This window comes from Calonectris borealis, chromosome 7 (genome assembly GCF_964195595.1).
Source record: "Calonectris borealis chromosome 7, bCalBor7.hap1.2, whole genome shotgun sequence".
In the NCBI taxonomy this organism is placed as follows: Eukaryota; Metazoa; Chordata; class Aves; order Procellariiformes; family Procellariidae; genus Calonectris; species Calonectris borealis.
The window spans coordinates 31177993-31204480 of record NC_134318.1 but is presented as its reverse complement, the minus strand read 5'-3'; the positions used below and the strand labels follow the sequence as shown (position 1 = coordinate 31204480).

Genomic DNA, 26488 nt, shown 5'->3' with positions numbered 1-26488 from the left:
AAATTTCCATGCAGCTCCACACTAAGTCTCAGACATAGGTTCACTTCATACATAATCAGCTTAATACCACAAACACCATATAATTAGTTTATTACCCACAATCCACTCACTCAAAGCATACGTAAGATCCTTTTCTCCAACTTTGAGCAAGTTTGGTTCTTCAGAAAAAAAATACACTGTAAGAAATAACTACTCTGCTTTACAACTAGATCACAGAGAAATAAATAACAGGCAATGTTTTGAACAGGATTTCAAATAAATTTCATCTGAAATAAATTCTGGCTTACAAAAATAAGGGTTGATTGCAGGTTAAAGAGGTAGATAACAGAGCTGAGAAAACTTATTACAAACTTAAATGTTTGTAATACCCAAATTTAGGTCCTTAATGGGAAAACGATATCATTTGAGTAAAGGTTCTGCATTTGATTTGATTTTGAGCAACTGGATTTACAAATTGGAGGCAGGTCCATGTTCAGATTAGAAGGGTTCACAACCTAGTGATGTGTACTATGGCACAGCTATAATGGATGGCTAAGTGTGACTGGGAAGATAAACTATATGTGCTAGCATTGAATATTAAACTTCCTTGAACGGGCAGTATCTTTGACCACAGAGATCCAGCAGCCACATCAGAGCTGGACCATAGAACAATTTACAAAGGTGATTGGAAAGGGCTGTTTGAGCAGTGTCCAAAGCCTGAGGCAGCTGATTAATTCTTACTATGTTTGTAGTCAACTACATAACCAAACCACTGTATAGCTAGCAAAAGGAAACTCAAAAACTGAAATTCAGATCCCATCAAGTATCTAATGCAACTAGTATGTGAAAAGACAAAAGAATCAGTCCTTTGCATCTATGCCAAGGGGAAGTCCAGTTTCTGCCAGTGACAGCTCAAGCTGCCAGTGAATAAAGCACATCAGGGGAAAAGAGATGGAAGCAGGCATCCTCCAATCTTCATGTCAAAATGGGTTCCCATTATGTAGACTTCACTCCAATCAACATCACTGGGCTTGTGGTAAGAAATATTAGGAAAGATTTTCTGCCCCATGGTCTTTAGGTGATCAGACATGATCTGAATATTCTGATTTGGCAGTATTTCTTTGGCACTGTCACTAGATAAGGTAAGATACTGCACTAAAACCCACGTTATCTGGGCTTCCTCTGCTTTTCTGGTCAACCAATTACAGTGATAGTCTAAAAAAATACAGCAGAGAATCCTCTGCCCCAAAAGGAATTATCCGTAGATACAAAATAAAGCATTGCTTATCTTTTTTAATTAAAGGAGCCAGAAAAAGAAAATTCCTTCTCCAAAATCGAGGATAGGCTTATGAAGTCAACATCAAGGCTGTACATCAAGAAGGTAAATAGCCAATGTTTATCCAAACAGCATCACATCCTTCCTTCTGAAGGAACATCCGGATTTTTAGAAACAATAATTGAAAATCCACCGTCCAATAGTCAAAACTGTAGTGCTACAACTCTGCCTTGACATTAGCACGGTGCCTGCCAGCAATATTCCTTGAGTCATTTGACATGGCTTTACACATACAAGGACCTCTGCACACAGACTGAGTTGCATCAGCTGTACCAAACAACTTGGCTATCCTCTCCATTTCCTGGGTGCGACTTGCAGATTGAGCCACAGTGCTGTGCAAATCACAGGCTCCAGGCAGCTTAGCCTCAGTTAACTCCCATTCACAAGCAAGTGCAAATGGGATTAGCATCTGTATTGTATTCTGCAACAGATATTAACAATTCTCACCATGAGAGGAAAGGATTAGCAAAATGCATCCATTTCCTTAGATTCTCTTTTATCTTTTGCCCCTAGCATTTCCTTTTCTTTGGCAGCTGGATAGCAGCAGTAGCTACAGATAGCTCGGTGGCATGAAGCACAATCTCTTTCTAACTACTTATGTCTCCCACAGTCTCTCATTCAGGGAGCATCCTTCTCTCTATCAAGTTAAAAACCAGAGACCAGCTACTGAGTACTTTTTTCCCCCCTTTTTTCTATTAAAGCTCAGACTGACTGATGGTAGAAGGATTAAATTGAACTTGCAGCCTTTAGGTGATTTCAGATAAAGAGATAAGGAGGATATTATTCATTTCAAGAACTTTTATTTATTTATTCACCTACTTATTCTGGGTGTCTACTTTGAATTTTAACCAGATGATTTACTCTTAAAGCTGTATGACAGAAAAAATTCCTGAAAGGTCTCTCTGGCCCCGTTCACTTTTATAGTATTATTTACAGATGTGAATGTAAAGGTTAATGTTGAATTACTAAATAAAACATACAATAAAGGGTTTTCTAATATTCATTAAAATTGAATATATATATATATACACTTTCTGTAAATCTCCCTTCACGGGAGAAGAGATGCTTTTAGAAGAGACAACAAATTTAGTGGCAAGTATTTCAATAGAGATTAATTTGTCCTGAATACTAAGCGACGGAAAGAAATGAGGTTTGTTTGGTGCCAAGATTTTCCCTTTTTAAAGCTCTGCTTTGGCTCTTTAGTGACAAGCAATCTCTGGCATTTCCACCTCCCAGAACACTCCAACACACTGAGGTTTAAGGGGGGTGGACTTAGTGTACCAGCAGGGGGTACTGTGAAGGTATGCCCTTTCTGCAACTCCCTTGTGCTATTTGACCTACTCTCATGAATGAAAAATTAAGATCGTTATGGGTCTTTATGTTTGTATGGGCTGGTCTTGTGCCTTGACACAGCTAAAAAGTGGCATGCAGAGGACTTGACTAAGGAGCAATTCAGAAGCAGTATGCAAACCAGAAGGACAAAGTCCTGACTCAAGGCAGGGGTGACAAAATTCAGTTTTTTAACATGAAAATAAACTCAGAATCCTGCATCTACCCCAGAGGCACCTCAGTAAATACAGTCAGAGCACTTGGCCGATCCCAGCAACTTCTGCATCTATTTGAGCAGATTCCAGGAGCCTCCTGAAAGCTGACGTGCTTTTGAGAACAAGCATGCAATGTTCAAATTCCCTATTGAGCCCATCTGAATGATGCTTATGAATCTTATCTACCCTTGCAGAGGACAACAGGGGTTTTTACTAGGCATGACCCTAGAATTTCTGCCTGCCCGCAGACTGGCATGCGACACTGCCACAGGGCAGATGGGATGCAGGAAGGTGAAGGGGCCAGCATTGCGTGTCAAAAAAATATAGCCTTTAATGTGCTTTCAGGCCTGATGAAGCACCTAAAGTATTACCCTGAAAGTATCATCCTGGTCACACTAGCAGGATCCAAGAGCAGCTCTGTTTTCACACCTGACTTTGAAGTCACCCCAGCTCAGTAGTACAGGCGCAGTCTTTGAAAATGGGTACTGAGCACTGGGGAAGAACTGCCTATGCTAAGGAGCCTAGTTAGACCTACCATTAAAAAAAGAAAAGGCCATACATCAAGAAGGTAAATAGCAAATATTTATCCAAACAGCATCACAATGCTCCACATTCAAGAATCGTAGCAAGTCATATCACATCCACCAACACAGTCCTGTGTTTTACCAAGAATACACAACCTGTGTGAGGAAAGACCTTGGCAGCCCAAGTGATATACAATTTTATTTCACCACAGGCCAGAACCTTAACTCATGCTTGTCTTGTTCAGCACAACTCTGAGTCATAAAGATATTACATACCACAGGCAGAATGCTGCTTCTTCAAACTCTAAGAACACTTGCAACATTTTATTTAACACACATTGTTTCCAAGATAAGCAACAAGCCCCTTAAAGAGGGGGTTTTATCCCTGGTGTCAAATTCTATGTCACGAACACATGCAACACGCCGGAAACACTCGCAGATTTCAGAACTACAGAGCTGGAAAGGAAGGAGTTCTACACACACACGTGCACGCAGTGTTGCATATGAAAAATGCCTCAATGCTGTTGCAATTCTCCAGTACAATCTCTCAGGGTGACACATCCTGCTGGCTTGCTTGGATGATCTTGTTTGGGGGTGGGGTAATCTGTTTTGAGTGTTTCCTTTGTTTTCCCAATGAAAGCTAGCAAAAAAAATGCAAAAGGATGATTTTGCTCAAGAAGTCAAGCTTCTCAAAACTGGAGCAGCTTGAGAAACTGGCCTGCTTAAACTCCACTTAAGGAGAGAGGGGAGAAGAATGAGCAATGAAGGAAAAACATGGAAACCACAGGAAGAGATTCAACCCCCTGATGTTAGTCATCCACATCCGAGATAGTCATCAAGGCTCATTTTTAGACGGGCAAGAAACAGGCTCAAAACAGGCACTTCTAAAGCACAATTCCCATACTAAGGTACACTTCTAAAATTACATATTATTCAAGCCTTAGAAGCCTCCATTTCTCTTCATAGGCACTAAAAGAAGTGACTAGTGCAGAAGGAGATAACCCCACCGCAGATAGACGATTTAATTGAGATGAATTTCATGTTAGGTTCCCTGTTCCCAGGTTGGCCTGCTTGTTCTTCATGGGGGAAGCAGGCAGAAGACTGAAGGTTCAGCACAAGCTGAAGAAAGGCCAAGCATACAATAGCCTGGATACACTTTACTACAGCAAAAGGCACACTGAAGATGTCATGTATAGATTTTGAAGCAATAGACAACAGCCTAAAGAAATTCAGAGAGCTTTGACATTTATGGGTTTTCTTGCTTAAACACAGAAGAAGAATTAGGGCATCAGGAACATACATAAAAAGCTTATATACAAATAAAATCAAATACTTTTTGTTGCTATGAAATCAGGTCTATTGGCCTGAGCAAACATCTGGAGACAATCTCAATAGTTCCCTGTCTGCCAGCCAACCCTGGAGTGAATTTGAAGTTTGCAAGTAATGGCATCAGATAAAGTGAGGAAGAACAGCTGGACTATATGTACTTAAAGGAACAATTCATTTATTACACACAAAATTACACTTCTCCCAGACAAAACCTCCAGCTGATGATGGAAAGATGTATTCATACTAATCCAGCAGGGTGAGAGTCAGCCTAGTGGTAATCACTGGGCAGCAGCTGACACATGGTAAGATGATGGAAGAGGAGGGGCAGATTAGCCTGGCCTGCCATGTCCTCAGAAGAGCACGATCCCAAACAGTAGCTTGGATTGCTTACATGAAAAGATGGCTCTGATCCCAGAAAAGCACAAAAGCAAACTAACACCTTCTCAGCCAGAGCTGGTGGGAAAAATCTGCATGATGTGTGGAGGGTTCCTGCCAAAAAATCAAACTGGGACAGAAGAAAAATAAAATTAGGTCAACATTTCTGTAGGAAATTGGACTGCACGCAAGTGGTCTGCAAAGAGTAACTCAAAAAAGCAAGTCTGTTGCAGGGTCTTAAATTTTCTCTACAGAGGGAAAATGACCACGATCACTGGAAAAAAATTAGAGGCTCAGAAGCTGAGAAAAGGTTGTAAACCACTCAGAAAATTGCAAGGTGTGTCTTCTCTACACATCTGTGTTACAGCTAAAATTACAAAAGAAGAAGGTGGTGCCATCATTAACATGTCAGAAAGCTCATTCCTAGAAGGAAAATGAACTGGAGGAAAAACTCACAACATTTTTCAGCTTTGAGAGTACAGAACAGAGAAGCCATGTCTGACAACAGCCAGAGATGACCCATTACATGGAAGTGGAGAGCCATATGCAACAAATACAAACTGCAGTGAAAAAGTTTCAGGAGATGACAACATCAACATTTTTTCTAAAGGCACACTGAGCAGCTGAGTACTACAGGAGAAACATCTTGCAAGATCTTGGAACAATATTCTGTATAGAATAAATGGATGGTCCTCATTTCACCCATGGCAAAGAAAGATCTTTTTTTCACACTTAAAATTAGACATAGGAAGGATTTAATAAGGTTGCCCTTACTTAGCAAAAAAAAAAAAACCACCCCAACCACAAAAACAAAGGAGTCTGTACCATAGTAGATAACTGCTCCAGCAAGTAAAAGGATAGGAGTAATAATTGCATTTCTCCCTGTTATCTTATATTTCTTTCATTTAATTCTAAAATAACACCCACCCCTACTCAACCACTGTAAGACTACTCCTGACAGTCAGATCCATCTAGTCACCATGCTCTCCACTTGTTGAATTTAGTACAGAAATTCCAAGCTGCCAAAGTATTCCTTCATTTTTTCCTGTTTTATTGTTTCATCATTTGAAAATGGTATATTTTTCCTTCAGCTGCAACTGAATCCCTGAGACACTATCTCCCTATAACTCCTCGTTCATACAACTAGTAATCAGATCCCCAAAGCCCCAAGAAATTAAAGTTGGGATAGTAAACTCCCAAAGAGCCATGACTGATCCAAAGATGTCCAACCAATACCGACAACACACAAGCCATTTCCCCTTATTATTTTTTCCATTTGAGATGTCATAAAATTGTGGTTTTCCTCCTTCTCGTAGCCCCACATGCTAAATCCACTTGTGGAGACCCCCTACAACAATCTTGCAGCCATCAATTGCCCTCAGGCACTGGCACGGCATGCCTTTGGGAGCAGAGCAGACTGCGAAGCTTCACCAGAGCAGAGCAACAAAAGAAAGATGATAGAACTGAGAAGAATTGGTTAAGAAGACAGAGAGGATAGATTTGGTGTAGCCATGCAGACAGCAGTTGGTACTACAGAAACATACCCTACTGCTATATCACATCTATAAGAAGGGCCGGATCTATAAGAAGGGCCGGAAGGAGGATCCGGGGAACTACAGGCCGGTCAGCCTGACCTCGGTGCCGGGGAAGATCATGGAGCGGTTCGTTTTGAGGGTGCTCACGAGCCATGTCCGGGACAACCAGGGGATCAGGCCCAGCCAGCACGGGTTCATGGAAGGCAGGTCCTGCTTGACCAACCTGATCTCCTTCTATGACCAGGTGACCCGCCTAGTGGATGAGGGAAAGGCAGTGGATGTGGTCTACTTGGACTTCAGTAAAGCCTTTGACACTGTCTCCCACAGCATTCTCCTAGAGAAGTTGGCGGCTCACGGCCTAGACAGGTGCACTCTTCGCTGGGTAAAAAACTGGCTGGACGGCCGAGCCCAGAGAGTTGTGGTCAATGGAGTTAAACCCAGTTGGCGGCCGGTCACGAGCGGTGTTCCCCAGGGCTCAGTACTGGGGCCGTTCTTGTTCAATATCTTTATCAACGATCTGGACGAGGGGATCGAGTGATCCCTCAGTAAGTTTGCAGATGACACCAAGTTGGCCGGGAGTGTTGATCTGCTGGAGAGTAGGAAGGCTCTGCAGAGGGACCTGGACAGACTGGATCGATGGGCCAAGGCCAATTGTATGAGGTTCAACAAGGCCAAGTGCCGGGTCCTGCACTTCGGCCACAACAACCCCATGCAACGCTACAGGCTTGGGGAAGAGTGGCTGGAAAGCTGCCCAGAGGAAAAGGACCTGGGGGTGCTGATTGACAGCCGGCTGAACATGAGCCGGCAGTGTGCTCAGGTGGCCAAGAAGGCCAATGGCATCCTGGCCTGTATTAGGAATAGTGTGGCCAGCAGGAGTAGGGAGGTGATCGTGGCCCTGTACTGGGCACTGGTGAGGCCGCACCTCGAATCCTGTGTTCAGTTTTGGGCCCCTCACTACAAGAAGGACATGGAGGTGCTGGAGCGTGTCCAGAGGAGGGCAACGAAACTGGTGAAGGGCCTGGAGCACAAGCCTTATGAGGAGCGGCTGAGGGAACTGGGGTTGTTTAGCCTGGAGAAAAGGAGGCTGAGGGGAGACGTCATCGCGCTCTACAACTACCTGAAAGGAGGTTGTAGCGAGGTGGGTGTTGGTCTCTTCTCCCAAGTAACTAGCGATAGGACAAGAGGAAATGGCCTCAAGTTGCGCCAAGGGAGGTTTAGATTGAACATTAGGAGAAATTTCTTTACTGAAAGAGTGATCAGGCCTTGGAACAGGCTGCCCAGGGAAGTGGTGGAGTCACCATCCCTGGAAGTATTTAAAAGACGTGTAGATGAGGCCCTTAGGAACACGGTATAGTGGGCATGGTGTGTTGGGTTGATGGTTGGACACGATGATCTTAGAGGTCTTTTCCAACCTGTATGATTCTATGATTCTATGATTCTATCTTCCATTTTACCTACCTCGCCCATCTTCCATCCCTCCTTTTCTGAGGACAGCTCAATACCTCTCCCTTTCACAGCACCAGTATAATGTTTAAGCTGTGGGGTCTATGCAGCCCCCTTTCTCAGGTTCTCATGTGAGGCAGGACATTTTACTTGCAGCATAATAGTGACAGGACTCAGGTCCAACGTGCTTCTGTTGGGTGGCTGAAATCAGGTCAGGAGCAACCCTTGCCATGGAAGGGGCTTTATTACTCACAGTAGGAAAGGCTGCATTCAAGGAAAGATTCAGGGCCTTTCTCCGATTCCTCTGTTCTACCATTCCCCTCAGTCTGGGCCTTAGTGAGGTACCTCTGGAGTGTCAAGATGTTACCATCAGGGGACACAAAGGCCAATGTCACCTTCAAGCTGATGACCAACTCAAGAACAATGATATTATCTGTGCTCGTTCCTTCTACCTCCTCTCGGGAAATACCTGTCTGTGCCACCTTTCTTTGCTGGGGCTTCAGAGGCACCAAGATCTGAAGCTTGGAAGTGCTCTGGACCTTTAGCGAAGGGAAAGAAGAGATTCTTACTCTCTTCTTTTGCCACAAGCTGCTGGAAATGACAATTCAGATAAGGCATCCTTGACAGCTCCACACTAAAGAACCTAAAAATAAACCTCCTGCTTCCTGAGCCAAAAGATTTGTGTAACAGCTGGTAGAGCTGAGCTTAGGAGAAAGAAGTCTACCAGCACCATATTTATGGGCTTTGTTTACACAGAGTTGTAAAAACTAGTAATTGTAATGAAAACAAATGGACCAGTTTATCTCTCTGCTTTGATTTCCTTTCCAGGTGATTAAAGGCTGCATCAAGAGACCTCATTACAGCCCAAGGTTCTTCTCCAGCATAGTATAGCCAGATTGTCTTAGGCACGGAAAGAGAACGTATCCACAGACTGCTGCATGTCTGAGACTCACCAGAGCTGCTCATTTCCCTACAAATGTTGTACAGTAGAAGGGGCACTGGAAACACACTATTTTGTTGAGAAACTGGTCTACACAGAAATTAAATACTAAATGCATTTCCATCATCTGTCTCATACAGAGAGGAAAAAAAAATGTATCAGAGGCTGGGAAGTTCTCTTTGCACTTTAAAATCTGATACTGAAATATTTCACATGCTGGCTGGCAAAAGTAGGTCTTCAGACAAAAGAAACTCAGACTCCACCCCAATATTATAAGAAACTGCTCCGGGATCTTCTACACAAAGCCCAAACACTTTGGAAATGTTTCACTTCATGTTTTAATTGTACGGCTCAACCCAGACCTGGCTTATAAAGAAACCAGGTACGTTAAGACAGTGCACTGATGTCATGTTTCATGGTTTTACAGTTAAAAAAAAATGCTTTCACCTGATGGCTCCACTCACAGCAGTGCAGTTTGTTTAAACCTGATGCTCAAAGCAAGACTTGCCTCTCTGCTTTTCCACTTCATCTCCAAGAAAAAGAGGAAAGTGGATTAAACTGGTGAAAAAAAAGTCCACTCAAAAACCTTCACATTTCAATTTCTCTTAAGCCTAGTTGGTACTGAGCATACTCAGCCAAAAATTTGCCATTTCTGTTGCGAGCACAGCATATCTTTTCCTTTTCTACTGGGTGACTGGTTTGTAGTGGAACAAGAAGTCCAGATACAGCTGCAACAAGAGCAGTGACATAAATGAGTATCGCTAAAGAAGTTAAGGCATGTTTCAGTCCTGGGTGAAAAGCAGCCTCTCTTTTTCCTACTTTCTCCCCACCCCCAGAAATGCTGGAGCAGCTCAGAATTGAGATGAAAAGTATTACTTTCAGATTTTTTTTCTTAAACTGAAAATCTGGGGAAAAAAACATGTTCACTTTGGTCAGTCAAAACACATTTCAATCATTTCTAAATAATTTAGCTTTAGCAACTTGCAAAAGCTACTATAAATAGAAATACCATTTTGAGGGAAGGCTAACTTTTTTGATTGCTTGTTTATTCCATTCTTCATGACATTTTAACCACTTCAAAATCAGCTCTAGAGTCAGGAGGAGGGCTGAAGTTGAGCAATATCTTGCCACTGACCCCCTTCTGATGAATGTTTTGTTAACGAGCCTTACTGAAAACTAAAGACATAAAAGGAGAAAAAAAACAGAAACCAAAAAACCCTTCTTCCAGAGTCTGAGAACAGATTGAGACATAAGAGGCAAGGCAAGCAACGTGCCATGCAGGGGGACAGTTTCCCACATCAGTGATGCAGAGCTGAGAGTGAGAGTAGACACAGAAAGGGGCAGGGATGCAGAATGGGGAAGGGAGGGACAATACTGGGACTGTGAAGAGATCAGAATGAGATGGAGGTGGCAGAACTGCCTTCTGCTAGCAGGGTCTACAAGGTGCACCAGGAGATATCTTTACCAGTATTTCTTCCACTGGCATCCAATAAGCTCAGCCAGAGGCAGAGGAGGGTTGCAGGCTGCTGCTGTTGTCCCCAGCTGCTGCTTCACTCCCTTTTTCCCTAGGATCAGCTCTTTAACAGTGACAAAAGACTGAATCAGCTCTAATGGCTGCTGATTTTTCCCCCTCCAACCCAGGCTGGTCCCTTTGCCCAACTTCTTCTCAGCTTAAAAATCCTTAGGCAGTTTTTGGTCCGAGGTCTGTGCTAACTGGATATCCACCAACCGCGTGGATATAGCCAAGGGGCCGTGCAGGTCAGCCTGCACCGAGGAGCTCTGTGCCCTCCCAGCTCAAGAGAAAAATCTTGTTTGCTCCTGGGGGCTCCACTCTGCAGCCCTTTAGAAACCCCTCCTTACGCTCCGTCAATGCTTATACTCCAAAAGTTTAACAATAAGGGGAAATAAATGGGAACCACATGTCCAATGGGAAGATTTTTCATTCAAATGTGCTTTATTCTGTGATATATGCCTTTAATTACAGTGCAAGCGTCTGGGTACATTCATTGCTATTACAGACCAATCTTTCATGTTTATTGAGCATAAGACTGCAGCAGGCAAAGCAGGAGAGGCTCAGACGTTAGCCAGAGTGGGACATAAAGCTACAATCACATGTTTGGCTCTTCCTCTTTTTCTTCCTTTATAAACCCTATGGCACTATCTATAGCATTACCTCTACATTATGCAGAACAGGATGTAATGGAAGAGGGTTTTTTTCAGACCAGTGAAAGAAAGAGATTACACATCACCCAAACACCTTCCAAATTTATATAAGATTTTACTCAGTTATTTATTTATGTGGAAAAGACAACATTTCTGAAAGTGTATACATGGGCATTAATGAAAATAGTTTGAAACTGCACTCAGAACAGCATTTTATTCTGAGATGTAATTGTTGTTCATGTAAAAAATTTCACATGGCTTGAAAGAAATAAATATTAATTTGGGCTCAAGCAGAACATGTCATTTTGGCAAAATTAAAGCAACGCATTTTGCTCCAGATTAAATCATACGTTATTTAACACACACACACACCTGCCACCCAATTCAGCTTCAGTTTTCCATTCATCAACATTTTCACAGGCAAAGGAGGTTACTCAAGACAGTTCCCAAGTTATATGACCCATCACCCTGCAAACACTGAGCAGACACACACCTGAAACTAATCTAGCTCACACAGGTGAAAATGCTGTAATGTAAAGCTGCTCCCACTTGGGGCCAGCCTTGGCAGAGGGTAAGTGTCTACCCTCCTCATACAGTTCTCATCTCACCAGCAGCAAACTTCAAAGGTGCTTAAGACCTGCACCCCACTTCGCAGTGGTGTTGTGCAACTCTATTTCTTCACCAAGTCAGAGCAATCTCACAAACTGTCCACCTTCTTCTACGCCATTCACCCTGTGAGGACACTGTGACCCCTCAGCCTGAAGCCATGGGTTCTGTCAGGGGCTTATGATGCAAAGAAGGGATCACTGCAAAATGTTTAGTGGCCACTAAATCACACCTTTCCTAAGAGGAACTCAGCCAGGATCTTACCAGATTTCAAAAGCTGACAAGTAGCTCTTGTCATCCTCGGGAAAAGCAAGAAAACCACAGTATTGCACTGGCCCATTGTGCCAAGCACATTTCCTATAAGCACCCAAAATCAGGGCGAGCAAAGGTTATGCTATACAAAAGATATACTTTCTGATGATTGAGGAAGCTTGTGGCTGAGCACTGAATAAATACAGGCTGCTCCAGTTAATCCCGCTCTAATCCCACCCTTCCCTGCTGCCAGAGACCATTGCAGCCTCTCTGCATGCAGACACAATAACAAAGCTGTGAAGCTGGAGGGGTTTGCTCTGCTCAGTGGCATTAGCACATCAGCCCAGCAGGTTCACGAGCCAGTGCTGTGCATTCAGAGCAGCTAAACACTTTGCTCTCCATGGCAGAGGTTTCACTGCATCTGAGGCAAAGATGCATATACCAAGAAATGCATCACAGGCGCAGGTGCCAGACAGCTTGGAGGGAAGTCAAGAAAAGGTAATAACAAAAGTGACCCAAGGAGAGAGATTCCAAGAGCTGAACGTGCAGAATTTCTCCAGGGATTGTAAAAAGGAAGCACAGAACTGTCTACCTGTATGTAAATGGCATAACACCAAGGAAACGGGAAACTTTGGAGGCTGGCACTGGTGAGAAGGCAGAGGCAGACATTTCTAATCCTTAGAAACTCTTCCTAGACACACTTCCCAAGACAGTTCAATACAAGCATTGCAAATACTAATTTTTAATAATTTCCTTTCCATTTTATCGCTGGAGTCTATTACTTCTCATGGCAATGTAGTCTGCAAAGGGGCCAAAGGGCTATATTCTCAGCTCTGCTGTTAAGAGATTCGTAAGTCAGGAAGGACGGCACAACTGGCATTTCACGGGATTTACTCTATCTGGATTCTACTTCTTGGGCCTTACAGCAGGCATTTATAGGCTGCCACAACACACCACGCTACCTCCGACTCTTTTGGTCGTGGATATGCTCCCAATGCCATCCTGAAAGCTACAGTGGGAAGCTACAGTAGATGAATGGGCACTGCTAAGGAAGTGCACAGGTCCTGCACTGGGAGGAATCCCTCTCTGGACAATTCTGGCCCCACACACAGCCTATGCTCTATATTGCCTGGGATCAAGGCCAGATACTGGACCAAACTGGCCCAGAGAAAGGCCCACCGTAATTAATGGGAGTCTTGTGTTCCCCAAAAGAGAGCACAGATGCTGCCCATAGGACAACTGTGACTGTGAAATAAATTCTATGAGTAAAAAGATTGTAAAAACAAGGTAGAAAACTTCAGCTTCTGAGAGTGTTGACGATGCAGTTTTAGCAAATGTTATCTCCTACTCGAACACCCTAGCTCTTGTACCATCTTCTACAATTCATTCTTTCAGGCCATCTTCATTACTGCCCAATTGTCATATCCTGTCCTATGATAAATCAAGAGAACTAAAATTTAAGATTAAATGGCCCGTACATCTTGATTCATTGGACACCTCAAGTGCCAAAGCAAACTTGCTTCCATGAGCTTGAACATATAATAAAGAAACTCACAGTTCCTTTCGGCCTTACTCTCCTACTCCCCAGTCAGCTCTGGTCTCCACCAGGGGCTCTGCTATATACTGCTCTTATAACTCTCTTTAAAATCCTGTGGGGTAATTCAGTCCAGGTCCAGCTAGCCAAATTTCTCCTTGGCCAGATTCCCTGGCAATCCATGCACTGACAACAGGCAACTATTGAAGGGAAAAGCAGAGCCTGCTTACACATGCACCTATCTACACACACACAGAGCCAAGCCAGAGGTCACATGTAGGAAGGGGTTTCAAATCTGGGAAGCTCCAGGGGAATATCCTTTCCTTCATCCCGAACGGCAAGTCGTCTCATGGAAGACAAGAGATGGTGTCCTCCTTGCACTTCACCGTGACTCAGTTCATCCTGATCCAAACATGCAGGGGAGACTGACAATACCACCCATGCCCTGGCCTGAAGGGCAGCATACGGGTGTTTACAGGAGGAACCCAAATGAACAGCATCACTGTAAATGCCAGCCACCATCAGGAACAATTTAGCTTGACAGCTGTAGCAGAAACTGTCACTGCACTGAGGCATCACTGCCAGAAAAATCACCAAATGAGAAACTCGCATGTTTCAGGGATCCCCTAGGGCTGCTGGGCATACACCATTTACACTGTCATCTCTGATTCATCCATCACCCGGTTCCTGCAGTCAAACAGTGGAAAATTGTACCTTTGGAATAAATGAATCTGCAATTGCAGATCATGCAAGAAAAAGGAAGCTCTTATCTGACCCTTCTCAGCAGCTCTCTAGGTTTCTATATATTCTGTGGTGTCTATATTTAAGCTATTTATCCCATTTAATTCAAACTCTAGGTACCTTCAATCTACCTTATGGAGCAGGGTGAAGAAAAAAAACCCCACAAAAACCCAACAATAAGCAAAGCCGATCCAAGGCAATAACTAGGGTCCACAAGAAGTCACCGAACTTGATATAATGTATATTTAATTCCTGAAGTTAACCAATATTCACAGTGATAGTACAGCATAATTCATAAGATAAGGGTAGGCTGCAGAAGAAAAATAAAGCAGCCTTCTCCATGCTGCCACTAGAGAAAAAACACAACTCATCTGGCTAGGGAACATGGGACTCAATTTTGCAGCAGAACTTTCAGGTTTGTCACATTTGTGCCGTTGGGTATGTGCGCATAACTCTTGTGAACTTGCACCGAGATCTGAGAAAATCAACGGCCCTGAAGCAAGTGCTGTGTTAGTCAGAGGACAAAACCAGAGTCCTGTTTTGGCAGCAAAACTTTTGATGACATTACTGTTCTTTTACTATATGGCAGGAAAGTCCCCTTGGGTACACTATATTCTGCTAACATGTTATTTGTACGTGCTGTTATCTCTTGAACACTGCAAGTATAAAATGCTACCAAATCTATATTCAGATCAGTTTATGATCACTGAGCCTTTGGCAGAAATGAGATGCCCAAGGTAGGAGGCTGTGGGAAGGATCAGTTTTTTCTCCTTTTGCACTACAGAATCCCAAGGATTGTCTATAAAGCTGTAAGTTTTGTTGTTCGTTTGTTTTATCAATTGTCCTTCTCTCAAAAATACCTTCCTTCATTTTGGTGCCTCAGCTCCTCCTTTTGTCGTACCCACAATACTTCGGATGTGCCAAAATTCTACTGCATCATGCCCTAACTTTCGTTTTATAGCCACCCATGGTCCTATAAAAATCAATTGAACACAAACCTATAGAATTTTATTACACTTTGTAACTGCCACAAAACTGTTGTTGGGCTTTTACTACAAGAATTCAAACATGCACACAAGCGTGTGCATACCCCATACAAACAGGCCACCAGTCTTCTCCCAGACAACCTATATGGAAGACCAGTTTGAAATAAGCACCAAAATGCAACTGAAGACATGTCACATTTGCAATGATGAATAAAGATCTCTCTTAGAAGCATAAATGGCTTGCAGCAGAAGAGTGTTAGAATTAAGAGATTATTAAAATCTTGGCTTTTTTGCCTTAATTTTTTCTTTAAAGATAAAGCTTCTAGTTTTATTAGCTGTGAGGAAGCATTTGAAAAACATGATTCCCAACCTTTCCTCAGTTAGAGAAACATCAAGAGACATATAAGAGAAAACAACTGAAATTATTCAAACAGCTTCCTGATTTTTTTCTCTGCCAAACTCATGACTTTCAAAGGACCAATTCATGACTTCTAAAAGCTTGGCATTGCTAGTCCTGAGGTGCTACACCAGAAAATCCAGATACTGGCCTCCTTTTTTACCATTAAAGCAATGAGCATGAAAAGCTGAAACACACACTGGGTTACCATTGAGCGTATGGGACATTTGAATTATCCATGCCTACTGTGGGGACAAAGGACTTACAGCTGTTCCTCTGACATCTTTATTCCCCAGAATAATATTGGTTACATGCAGTTTCTATCAGTAGGAAAAAAAGGGAAAAAAAAAAAAAAAAAGAAAAAAAAAAAGAGATGAATTTTCATATGTCAAGGTTGAACAATGGAAACAAATAGTTGCCATAACATAAGCGATAACTTGCACACAGGCAGATGAGCCCAGGGACTCTGCACCTCTCAGCAGGCAGATTTTAGGGAAAAAAAACCTGTACGCTGGAAGGAGTAAACTACATCTACCTTGTTTTCTACAGGAACAGAAGACCATACATGTTTTCAGGCCAGACTCTCCACTGATGTAAATCAGCATTTCCCTGCTCAAATCAATAGACCTATACTGAATTTCAGCTGTACACATCTTTTGTAAACCAGCTCAGGTGTGCTATCAGATCAGAACGTGGTCCATTTCCCTGCTGAAACCAAGCACTGGAGGCAGGGATGGTTTGCAGTGAGTCAAAAAGGGGAGGAGAGAGAGGCAGAGAGAAACCTATTTGCAAAGAGCTATCTGAAACAAAACTAGGGCCACACACCAGCTTCCAGTGTTACAGAAATCTGTTTCACACAATAGCCACTAAATTATTTGAAATTAAATGTATGAGCTTTTTAGTATACTGCTGTGTTACACAGGGCCCTCTCTGCCCTGTGGCACATTTACAACTACAGCATCTGCTGATGTGAAATTCCCACGTGGGGTCCCCACCCCAACCACGCTGGAAGTTCTGCCACAGCCTGAAGCCTGGGGAGAGACACGGTTGCAAAAAGAGGAACTCCTGTAACATTTCCATAGGGCTGCCTGGGCCAGTGGAGAGGAAAACAGAACGTAATTTAGGAAGTCTGGGTAACGTTGCAGCTCTGTCACTGATTAGCTGGCTAACCTTGCATAGGTCACTTCACCTTCCTATGCTTCACTTTCCCTTCAGCCTCCCTCGCTGTCTCGTTGACTCTGCCTCTATATTGGCAACCATCAAGCTGTGATTTCTGAGCCATTTAAATACCCCATGCGTGACAGTGGTTGGTAACATGACCAGGACAAGACTGATAACACTGGCACTGCTGGGCAAACCAGATGATTCCTCCTGGTCATGGCACAAAGGGACCTACTAAGAACAGCACAGTGCAAAAATCCCCAGGGCATCCTGGGATTTACAAGATCTAGTTATGCTTCACAGAAGAGTGGTGGAGAGGAAATGTCAGCTCCTGCCTGCTTCTTTTCTGGAGTTTCTCTTTCTTTGGCTCTCAGATGCGCATGTCTCTGCTGTATAAAATGATTTTGATAATATACTGGTAGAGATAAGATATAATAATGGTGTCCTGTTAAATGGATGTGACATGCTCAGCAGGAAAGCACTATGCAGATATTACTACTGTAGCAATAAACCCCCACTGATATCAAGTCACAGATGCGCCGTATGGTCTAGGGCCAGCCTGTAGGATCTGATGACCTGACTGGGGCCTGCACATCCTCAATTGCAACGGAAAGCATAGCTACAAGAGCAGCTAGAAGTAAAACAGTGGCAAAGACTTTGGTCCTTAGCATTGCCAACTACAGCCAAGGCTCTGCGTCAGGATCAGAACTATATACTTCCTAAAGGTTCCCATCCCTGGATGGTCCACATAGCCCTCTTCCCAAGTACTAGCGTTTTTTTCAGGTTATGCAAATATGCCAGAGGTTCAGCAGCTGCTAACAGGAAACTGAAACACCCCTGCCTTAGAGCAAGGGACGCCCTGCTATTCCCACTGGAATAGGTCTGGCAAGCTCCACTGCAAGCTCCCAGGTCTGGCACACAGAAACGCACCGCTCAGGAAGCACCCTCACAGACTGTCCCAGTTCTTGGTTGCTGGTCACGTAGCAAATAGGCATGTGTAGGTGCATATATGGGGGGCACTTTACCTTCCCCCTCAGCATCATCCATCCAGCTGGCTGACTCAAGGGCACTGGTCTATCCCATCCCAGTCACCCATCTTTGAGGACATTAAGGGTAAAAGTATTGTCTTAAGTAGCCCACTGCCATCCTAATGTGCAATACTTCCAGACAGTGAGGTCTTGTATTGTCAAGGCAATGTGCAAATACTAATTAATGCCACCATTACCCAGACAGAAAGAATAGTCCCTGTCAGGCAGACTTCCAACAGTTCTCAGCTGCCTGAATCACTGTAATGACAGTAATGGGAGCTGCTGGGTCCTGAATCCTTCTGGATAAAGCATGATTCTTCGTTGACAAAACATAACAGCTTCTTAATCGTCACCTTCCAGAAAGCATTCTTGGTCTGAGGAAATTAAATAGTGTCCCTCTGTATTGAATTCTACATGCTCACGGTCATAATTTCAGGTGCTGGCAGACCTATCTTTCCCAAGCTATGGCTTGAACGTCCTGAAGCATTAAAGAAAGACGAGAGCACAGCAAAATCCAAGAGAATGAAACTACCTAAAATCCCAACACTAAAAGCCCATACATGACTTGTATGTCTTTGCAGGCACTTTGCAGTAATGAAAGCCTGTCTGTATAATCACTTCACACCCTAATGTGTAAAGGCTTACATACTTATAGGCCTTAATCCACAAAAGCATTTATGCATAAGCTTAAAATTAGGCCCAGGCTAAACCATTGGGCTGCTCTGAGGTCAGGGTTGCCTTTTTTTCTATTAAGTTCTACATTTTATCTGTAGTGTTATTTAAAATGAATTTTTGATGACAATTCACACAAGTTTATGTTCATTGTCATAGGCTCCTCTCTGTTACTTCAGCCGTGATATTTTGGGTAAAATTAATACTGTTGTTCTTTGGCCTGGAATAGTCACATTTCTAAACTCAAGCACCACATGGAGTCAATTCAATGAGAGGGGAAAGGACACCAAAATGAAGTTTTCCATGGTCAGCATTGACAGACATCTGAGTAGAGTCAACAGTTGAATTGTGCTCTTTCTTCAGTTGAAAGTGGTATCATGTATAATTCTGCTCAACAGATTTTAGAGAAGACTTAATGGTGCCATCAGGCCAGGCAAATACTGACAAAGAGCTTTGAAAGGCAATATGGAAAAAAAGAAAAAGGGAAAGAAGAAAAAAAAAAAAGAAAAAGAAGAGAGAGAAAGAAAGAAAATGAAAAGGGAAAAAAGCCAAGGAAACCCTTCTGGATTAATTTCATTTCACTGAAGCAGCCTGATAGGTGACTCACTTCTACACAAACGAATCCTAATAAAGAAAAACAAAAGATTGGGAATTCCATCTTTGCTTGCACATCATCTTTGCTCTCTCCTCCAGGGCAGGGAGTCATTAGAACCTGTAGACACGACAGCAGGAACCGGGAAACTTAATGCATTTTGTTGCTTTGATCATATTGGAATCATATCCCATGTAATCCATTTTGCACACATCCAGACAGCAAGGTTGGTTTAAGTCCCCTAATCTCAGGTAATATAGCAAATACTTACATCTCAGCAAAGGAAATTACTTTCTTGAGAGTCAGTGGAGGCCTAGTCAATACAAACGAGTCTAAGGTACAATTTACCTCATCCTGAAATAGTCACCTACATTTGCTTCCAGAAATCAATCAACACCATTCAGTAGATCAGCACCAACAACTATGTGCAGTCTCGGCACCTAATATAGGTATACATTGCTACATTTTAGACCTCTACAGTCAGGCAAAATAAATCATGCCCCCAATGTTCTTATTCTTCAACCTTCTTCATTCCTTCATGCTTATTCCCATCTGCTGTATTTATAACCACCCCTCGCCCCACTTAGGCTGCAGATAAAATCAATATACAGCCATGATTTAGTGTGGTCCAGGAATAAACCACAGGATCCTTGCTTTGTTAAACAATAAACTGTTTCTTCAGCAGCAGAGCACATTTAAGCATTGAATGTGTCTCACTCCATTTATGTCTATATTTTCCTTCTCAAAGTAAAATCTGTTTGTGAAGTATCTATAACATAAATAAAAAGCAATAGGAAAGTCTGTTCTAGCTAAATCAAGTTTCACAAGCCGTTACTTTCTTTTTGCCACCACAAATCATCACAAGCCCAAAGTTCACTATTTTGCTAGGACAAAATTCATTGGGCATTTCCGAAGTAGAGGCAGGGCTGCATAATTTAATTTCTCATCTCCTATTAAAACTGCCAGGCTTACCATAATCAGAATGATAAATGCAGAGTCATATGTCTTCTTTCCAACAGTAATGCCCATCAATACTTCAAATGCAAACAATTGTGACATTTGACTTTATAAAAATTACCTGGTGCACCAATACCACTTAATTAAATAATTTTAAAACTGCTTTTGTAACATTTAATGAATGATATATTATACTGCAATGAAACATGCAGCAATACAAATACTTCACAATGCTAACAATTAAGGCTCACTTCACTTACAGCAATTGACAACACAAGTGCTCCTCACTTCATTCAGTTTGTGCATTCCAAATGAACTGGTTAGCGAAAAGGGTGCTTCTTTGCTAATGAGTTTTGTAATCAAGGCATCTATTTTAATTTCAAATTGGCTAGATTGGGGGAAATTGCTGAACTAAATGACTGGTTCTAATTAGGATTATAAAAATATTCATCATGCAGCAGAATTAGCGCAAGGTCTTGATTTCCCTACATTTGCATATAGCTTTAGTTTAAGAGTAGAAAAAAACTCCTGATAAATTGTCTTCCTTTTAATGAATTGAACAAACACTATATCTGTTTTAGTCGTCCTTTCATTTAAAGGCACTGATACATATTCATGATTTGTAAATGAAGTTAAGTGATTTCAATTCTTCAGTTCATTACCATATTGAAGAAGAAACTTCTGTAAATTGCCTTTAAATACACCCAATCTCAAGGGTTTGGTGGGGGTTTTTTTTGTTTGGTTTGGCTTTTTTTAACTTTACTAACATTTCAGTTTATCTGTTTGATGGAGCCCTGCCTGTCTGGGATTGCTGCTGGCAGGTGGCTTGTCCAGCAAAGGACACATGATATGTTTGTAGAACCTGATGTTCTCAGAAGAGCATTCAAAAGGCAAAGAGATGAAAGGCTTATTTGTGGTTAAGTCATGGGAACAGGACTCTATCTGGGTTCAGTTTCTGATTTTGTTATAGCCTTCAGTGGTAGTTAGGCAATGAAACACTTTAATGACCTGTGCCTGAATACACTATGGATACTCTGCAGACAATGCTTTTTCTGTCAGCTTCACATTTAATTGCAAGCTCTCTGGGGCAGGGATTGCGTCTTAATATGAATGTGTAATACAATGGACCAGTCAGTATGGTAGGGATTTCTAAAAACAGTTACTGTAATATGGCGTGTATTAAACACAAAACATTAAGTGTTCCTTTATAGCTCGACAACATACTCACTTTATTTCATTCCTCAGTATGATAGACCTGTAGGAGTAATTGTTATTACGGCAGCTTCCTCAATTTCCTTCCCCTTTGGGTGAAGAAAAGAATGCAGTAGGTGTGCCTCCGGCTTCACTCTGCAGGATGCTCAAATGCCGAGTGACTGGTACAGGATAAATTTGAAACTTGAGTATTGTATCCACAGGACTGGAACCACAGTCATCGTGCTCTTCAGATATCAATGAGCCATGATGAGAAATTAGCCCCAGTGTGTTCTCTCACATCATACAATGAAATGGTGATTCTACCATGAGGATCCATGCGGGAGCAAAAAGAGCTTATTTTCCTTGTTAAATACAATGTTCACATCTTGCTAAGAAAAGCTGAGTTTTACCCCAGAGGTGCAGTCTTGAGCTGTTGCTGATAAAAGGAGAAGTTGCTCACACTTCTGACAACTACAGTTACATCTAAATTCCAGGACTAGGAGTGCTGCTGAGGACCAGGTGACAGCCCTGGGAGCCTGTTGATTTATATCAAAATGAGATGCAAGGCAGCCACCAACCCACCTGTCCTCATCAGTCCCATACCTCAGTTCCTAAGGAAAGCAAACCTACAGGCCTGGGCTGGGGTCATGTCTCACTTGGACATGCAGCAGCACACGCTGCTTAATTTCAGCGTGGCTGCAGTGCGCAGCTGCTATCTTAGAATTGCGCTGTCCAACATTAGGAGTTCCAACTCAGACTGCCATATCCTCACCTGAACACAACCCTGAAGTCTCCACGTGCCTAAGTTTCCATGAAAGGCACAGAAAAATCTGAGACCAGGGGCTGGGGCACTTGCTGGGAATGAAGAATACAACTCCCCAGTCTCTGTGCTGGTGAAGGTGAGCAGAGGAGGGGGAGCTAAGCCTGGCATCCTGTAGCATTGCCCCCCCAAGATATAGGGACCAACGATCCTTCAGGGCATTGAGGGCTCTCTTAATGTCCCAGTTCAGTGACCTACTATGACAGGGAAAGAGGAGATGAGGAGTTGTCTTCTTCTCTCTGTGTGTGTGTGTGTGTGTGTGCATACAAAGGTCTGACTTAATTTCTTTATATGACTCCTCTTCACAAGGAGCCACATGGAGAGGACAAGAGGCAAGGGGTAGAAGTTGCACCAGGAGAGGTTTCATCTTGGAATAAGAAAGACATTTTTTACAGTGAGAATAATTAGTCACTGAAACCTCCCTTCCAGGGACACAGTGGAGTTCCCATCACTGAAGGCTTTCAAGACATGACTGGACAGGGTGCTAGATAATCACATCTAGGCTCCCTTTCCCACAAAAGTTTGGACCAGGTGATCTTGTGAGACCCATTCCAACCTGGACTGTTCTGTAAGTCTATGAAAACAGCTCATCACAAAGAATCCCAGACAAAGATGGATGACTGCCTGGAATAAAGTGCCTAAATTTTGAGAAGAACATGAACCCAGCCTTGCCGTCCTGTCAGCAAGTCCCACTGGATTTCTTTGGCAGCACCCTACCCAACTGGACACTGTCAAAAAAAAAAAAAAATTCCACTCTTAGCTGCCTAACTGCCCCGTGTCGTACTGGGAGCCTGGGCCCTAACTCCAGGGGAGAATTCTGCCTGGCAGCAGAGAGGCACTGCCTTGGTGGCTCTGGCTCTGTGTGTCTAGGCTATTAAAAAGAACTTTCCCATGTAGTCCCAGTGTTATCTCTGATTCTTTTTGATAAATTCAGCAGTGTCTAGTCAAGATAGTCAGGGCTCTGACATGCACCGCGTTCAATTTTCAGATCCTAACTTGCCACATCTCCAACACTGAAGGAATCTCCCTGGTCAGATCTGATACTGTCTGCCAAGTGCAACTTGGTGATACAGCAGAATGTTATCGTGCACATTTTATTTATCACCTCATTCAAAGAGATAGTAAGACACCCACTTTCTTTTGTTCGCTTCCTGCTGAAGATTAAGCCCTATGGAGCAAGAAGCCAATAATTGCCAAACTTCTTGTTTATCCAATGTTCTCAAACTCATAATGGTGTAGCTGGAGAATTTAAATTGGTCTGTTATTGAATTATTCAGTCTCTCACCTATTCCCAGCGGGTTCCCAATCACAGTTTGGCCTGTAAGGAACAGGTGGAACTGTATCTCTTTGCATAGTTTTTTTTCTCTTAACAATGGTGATTTGAAATATTTTAAATATCTCTCTCCCTATTTCCCTACTATTTTATCTCTTCTTTTTTTTAATTATCTTTTAAACAAATATTCATGCAAGAGAGTTGTGCATGTTGCTCTGAAAAAAGTTTCGATGTAATTCTGAGAGAAATTCCATGCACCTGGAAACCGCCCTCCGTTTCCACCTCCAGACTGATCCATTCCCCAGAGGCATATTGGGTTGTGGAAAGTTGAGCTTATTGAGAATTAGTTGGTTCCTTGGATAAATGAGACAAATGATGAGGCACTTGAAACCTTAGTATCAGAAATGTAAGATCAATTCAAGATCTTCATCCCCAGCCACTATGAATGGCAGCAAGGAAAACTATACCTCATGTATAAGCTAGTAGACTCTGAGCTTTCACAGCACTCCATAAAGCAGTTTCCAATACTTTCCAACAGAGAATATCACTCTTTTTTCATATATTCCCCTTCCCATCACGCTTTGATACAGGGTCATTTAAAATTGCTTCCTATATATCTTCTGCAAAAACCTGTAAAAAGTTGACAATGAAGCCCCATTTTCCCTTTGTAATGGCTCATATATCCAAGTGCCAATATGGACACTACTAGTGAGACCCAGTCTGACTTGCAGCAAAATTGGCTATAACGTTTACATAGTGTCCACCTTCTGTCAAAGGCCATGGGGGGCCATTAACAGAACCAACATGTGCACACATCAGATTGCACTATTTTATCAATAAAGTAGGCACACACAAAGCTACTGGGAAGGGATCCAAGATTTTCAACTCACAAGATGTAATTAATCTTCCAGGGCCTGATAATTGCACAATGCCATGTGGCTGCTCAGGGGGGAGTAGTACACCCACCCATCCTTGCTTAAAGCCCTGCAAAAACTCCTCCTGTCTATGCTTTATATGTTGTGAGAAGACAGTAGGGTCTACGAACTTGCTACACATTCATGCCCACACAAACAGATTTCTTGGCTAAGCCATATTGACTTTATTTGATAATACAAGAGAGTTAGCAAGGCAGAGGAGGGTCATAATCGGCTACAAAAATTAAGAACAGGAAAGATACACTGTGTTGACTCATACTGAGGAAGTATCCTCAATAACTCTTTGGATACTCCAAAGAGAAAACAAATAGTGGTGGCTGTGATTTGTCCTTAAATGAATGAAACAACCAGCAGCCACACAGCAAAACATCTTTCAGAAAGCCTACTGAGCTCCATCCCTCTCACTGAATCTTCTCCCTTGCTCCTGGGAATAGCCCCAAGCAGGAAAAAGAGGGACAATATGCACGTGGGAGTGGTAATAAAAGATTTGGGGACTGAAATGATGCCGTATTCAATTATTTCAGTTGATGGAAGAGATAACATTGTCAGAAATCCTTTGACTTTCTCAGCTATGAAGTCATATTGCAAGCAGAAGTTCTGTTGAGAAGAGATGGGCTCCTTCTCTTAAAGAAGGGGAAGGTCATTTTTGGATATAAGATTGCCGTGAGGCTTGGGCTTTAAACTAGAATCACGTGAGACTGGTAGCAAAAGTCCACAGGGAGGTATAAAAACAGATTCGTGCAAAGGATAAGCTAAGGGAGTGGGGTTATTCAACAACAAGGCTATACGAGGAGCAGTGAGAAGAACAATAATCCGCAGAGCATCCTGCAACACCTGAAGATCAAGGCTGAGAATAAGAGAGCCAGCAGGAGAAACTGGAGACATAAACTTATGATCAAAATTACACATAATAGAGGTATAACAGTGCCTGGTTGAGAAAATTCACAACTAGAATATTACCGCAGAAAGGCATCACTTCTCACGAAAGAAAGGACAAGGCTTGCATGTCACGGATACATACACTTAGTCTGAGGTCTCATAGCATTCTCCTAAGCCAGCTAAAAGACTGTAGGAAGTTACTGTTAGCTGGGTAAAAAACTAACTGGGATACCATATTCTGAAAACAATTATGATTTGGCCACTGTCCAACTGCAGGGGACACGTAAAGACTGTGGTTCCACAGAGTTCTACATTATTCCATTTATTCACTGTCTTAGAATAGTGAATACACCTTCTAAAACACCAACTGAGAAGGGACAATAATTCTGTTAGAGGACAGAATTCAAAATGTGTTGGGTTTTTTTAGTTGGTTGGTTGGGTTTTTAATCAGCTGGATAAATAGCCTAATATTGTTGTCAAATGTGTCGAAGTTAGTCAAAAAGGAGGAGGGATGTTTAGGATAAAAGAATGATTAAAAAAGAGGCTTGAATCACAGCCATGGAACTGTAGGTCAGAAGACCTCAGAGGAAAGCTTTCTAACAGGAAGATCCAAAACATTGACTATTTTTATTTCACACAAAAACGTTAACATTGTTTTCTATTTTTATACACAAAACAATTTTTAAATCTTTTGATCTAGGCAGTGACCAAATCAATTATTTGTAGGGCACTAGCTGTTGATATTCCGTATGTGGAACAACATACCAGGCAAAATGAATTTTCAGATTCATCATTCTCATTAATTTCCAAGTTGACCACAGCTTGCTTACAACACAATATCATTATTTTTAATTGAAAGAAAATTAATAAAATAAATATTAATCTGAAAGCTACTTTTTAATCTAAGAAATGAAATTAAATTTGCAAACTTGTTTACACGTTCACAGTTATGAGAGGAGGGATTAGATCTTCTCTTAATAGTTCCTACTGCTGGGAGTCAAATTGTATGTATTTGATTTGTTTTCAGAGTTATTTGCATTTTTAAATCTGCCTCTAAAGTAGTCATTGCAAATAGACTTTAAAGGTCAAACACACTTTTAAAGATTAGAGAGGTGGAAAGTTATGGTCTCCCACTGTAGGAGTGGCTGCACCACTGAACATACAGCAAGCCACTGACTTTCATCGGCACCTTCCCTGTCACAGTATCTGTGGATGAATATTACCTGCAGGTTACAGACTAATGATAAACTTTCTATTTTATTGCCCTTTCATGCATTTAAATCAAAAGTGTTT

At 42.3% G+C, this 26488-nt stretch overlaps 1 protein-coding gene across 1 annotated transcript in view; it reads right to left on the bottom strand.

Moving 5' to 3' along the window:
- SORCS3 (sortilin related VPS10 domain containing receptor 3) overlaps nt 1–26488 on the bottom strand; it is a 323974-nt gene that overhangs the window by 113808 nt on the left and 183678 nt on the right. The window lies entirely within an intron of this gene.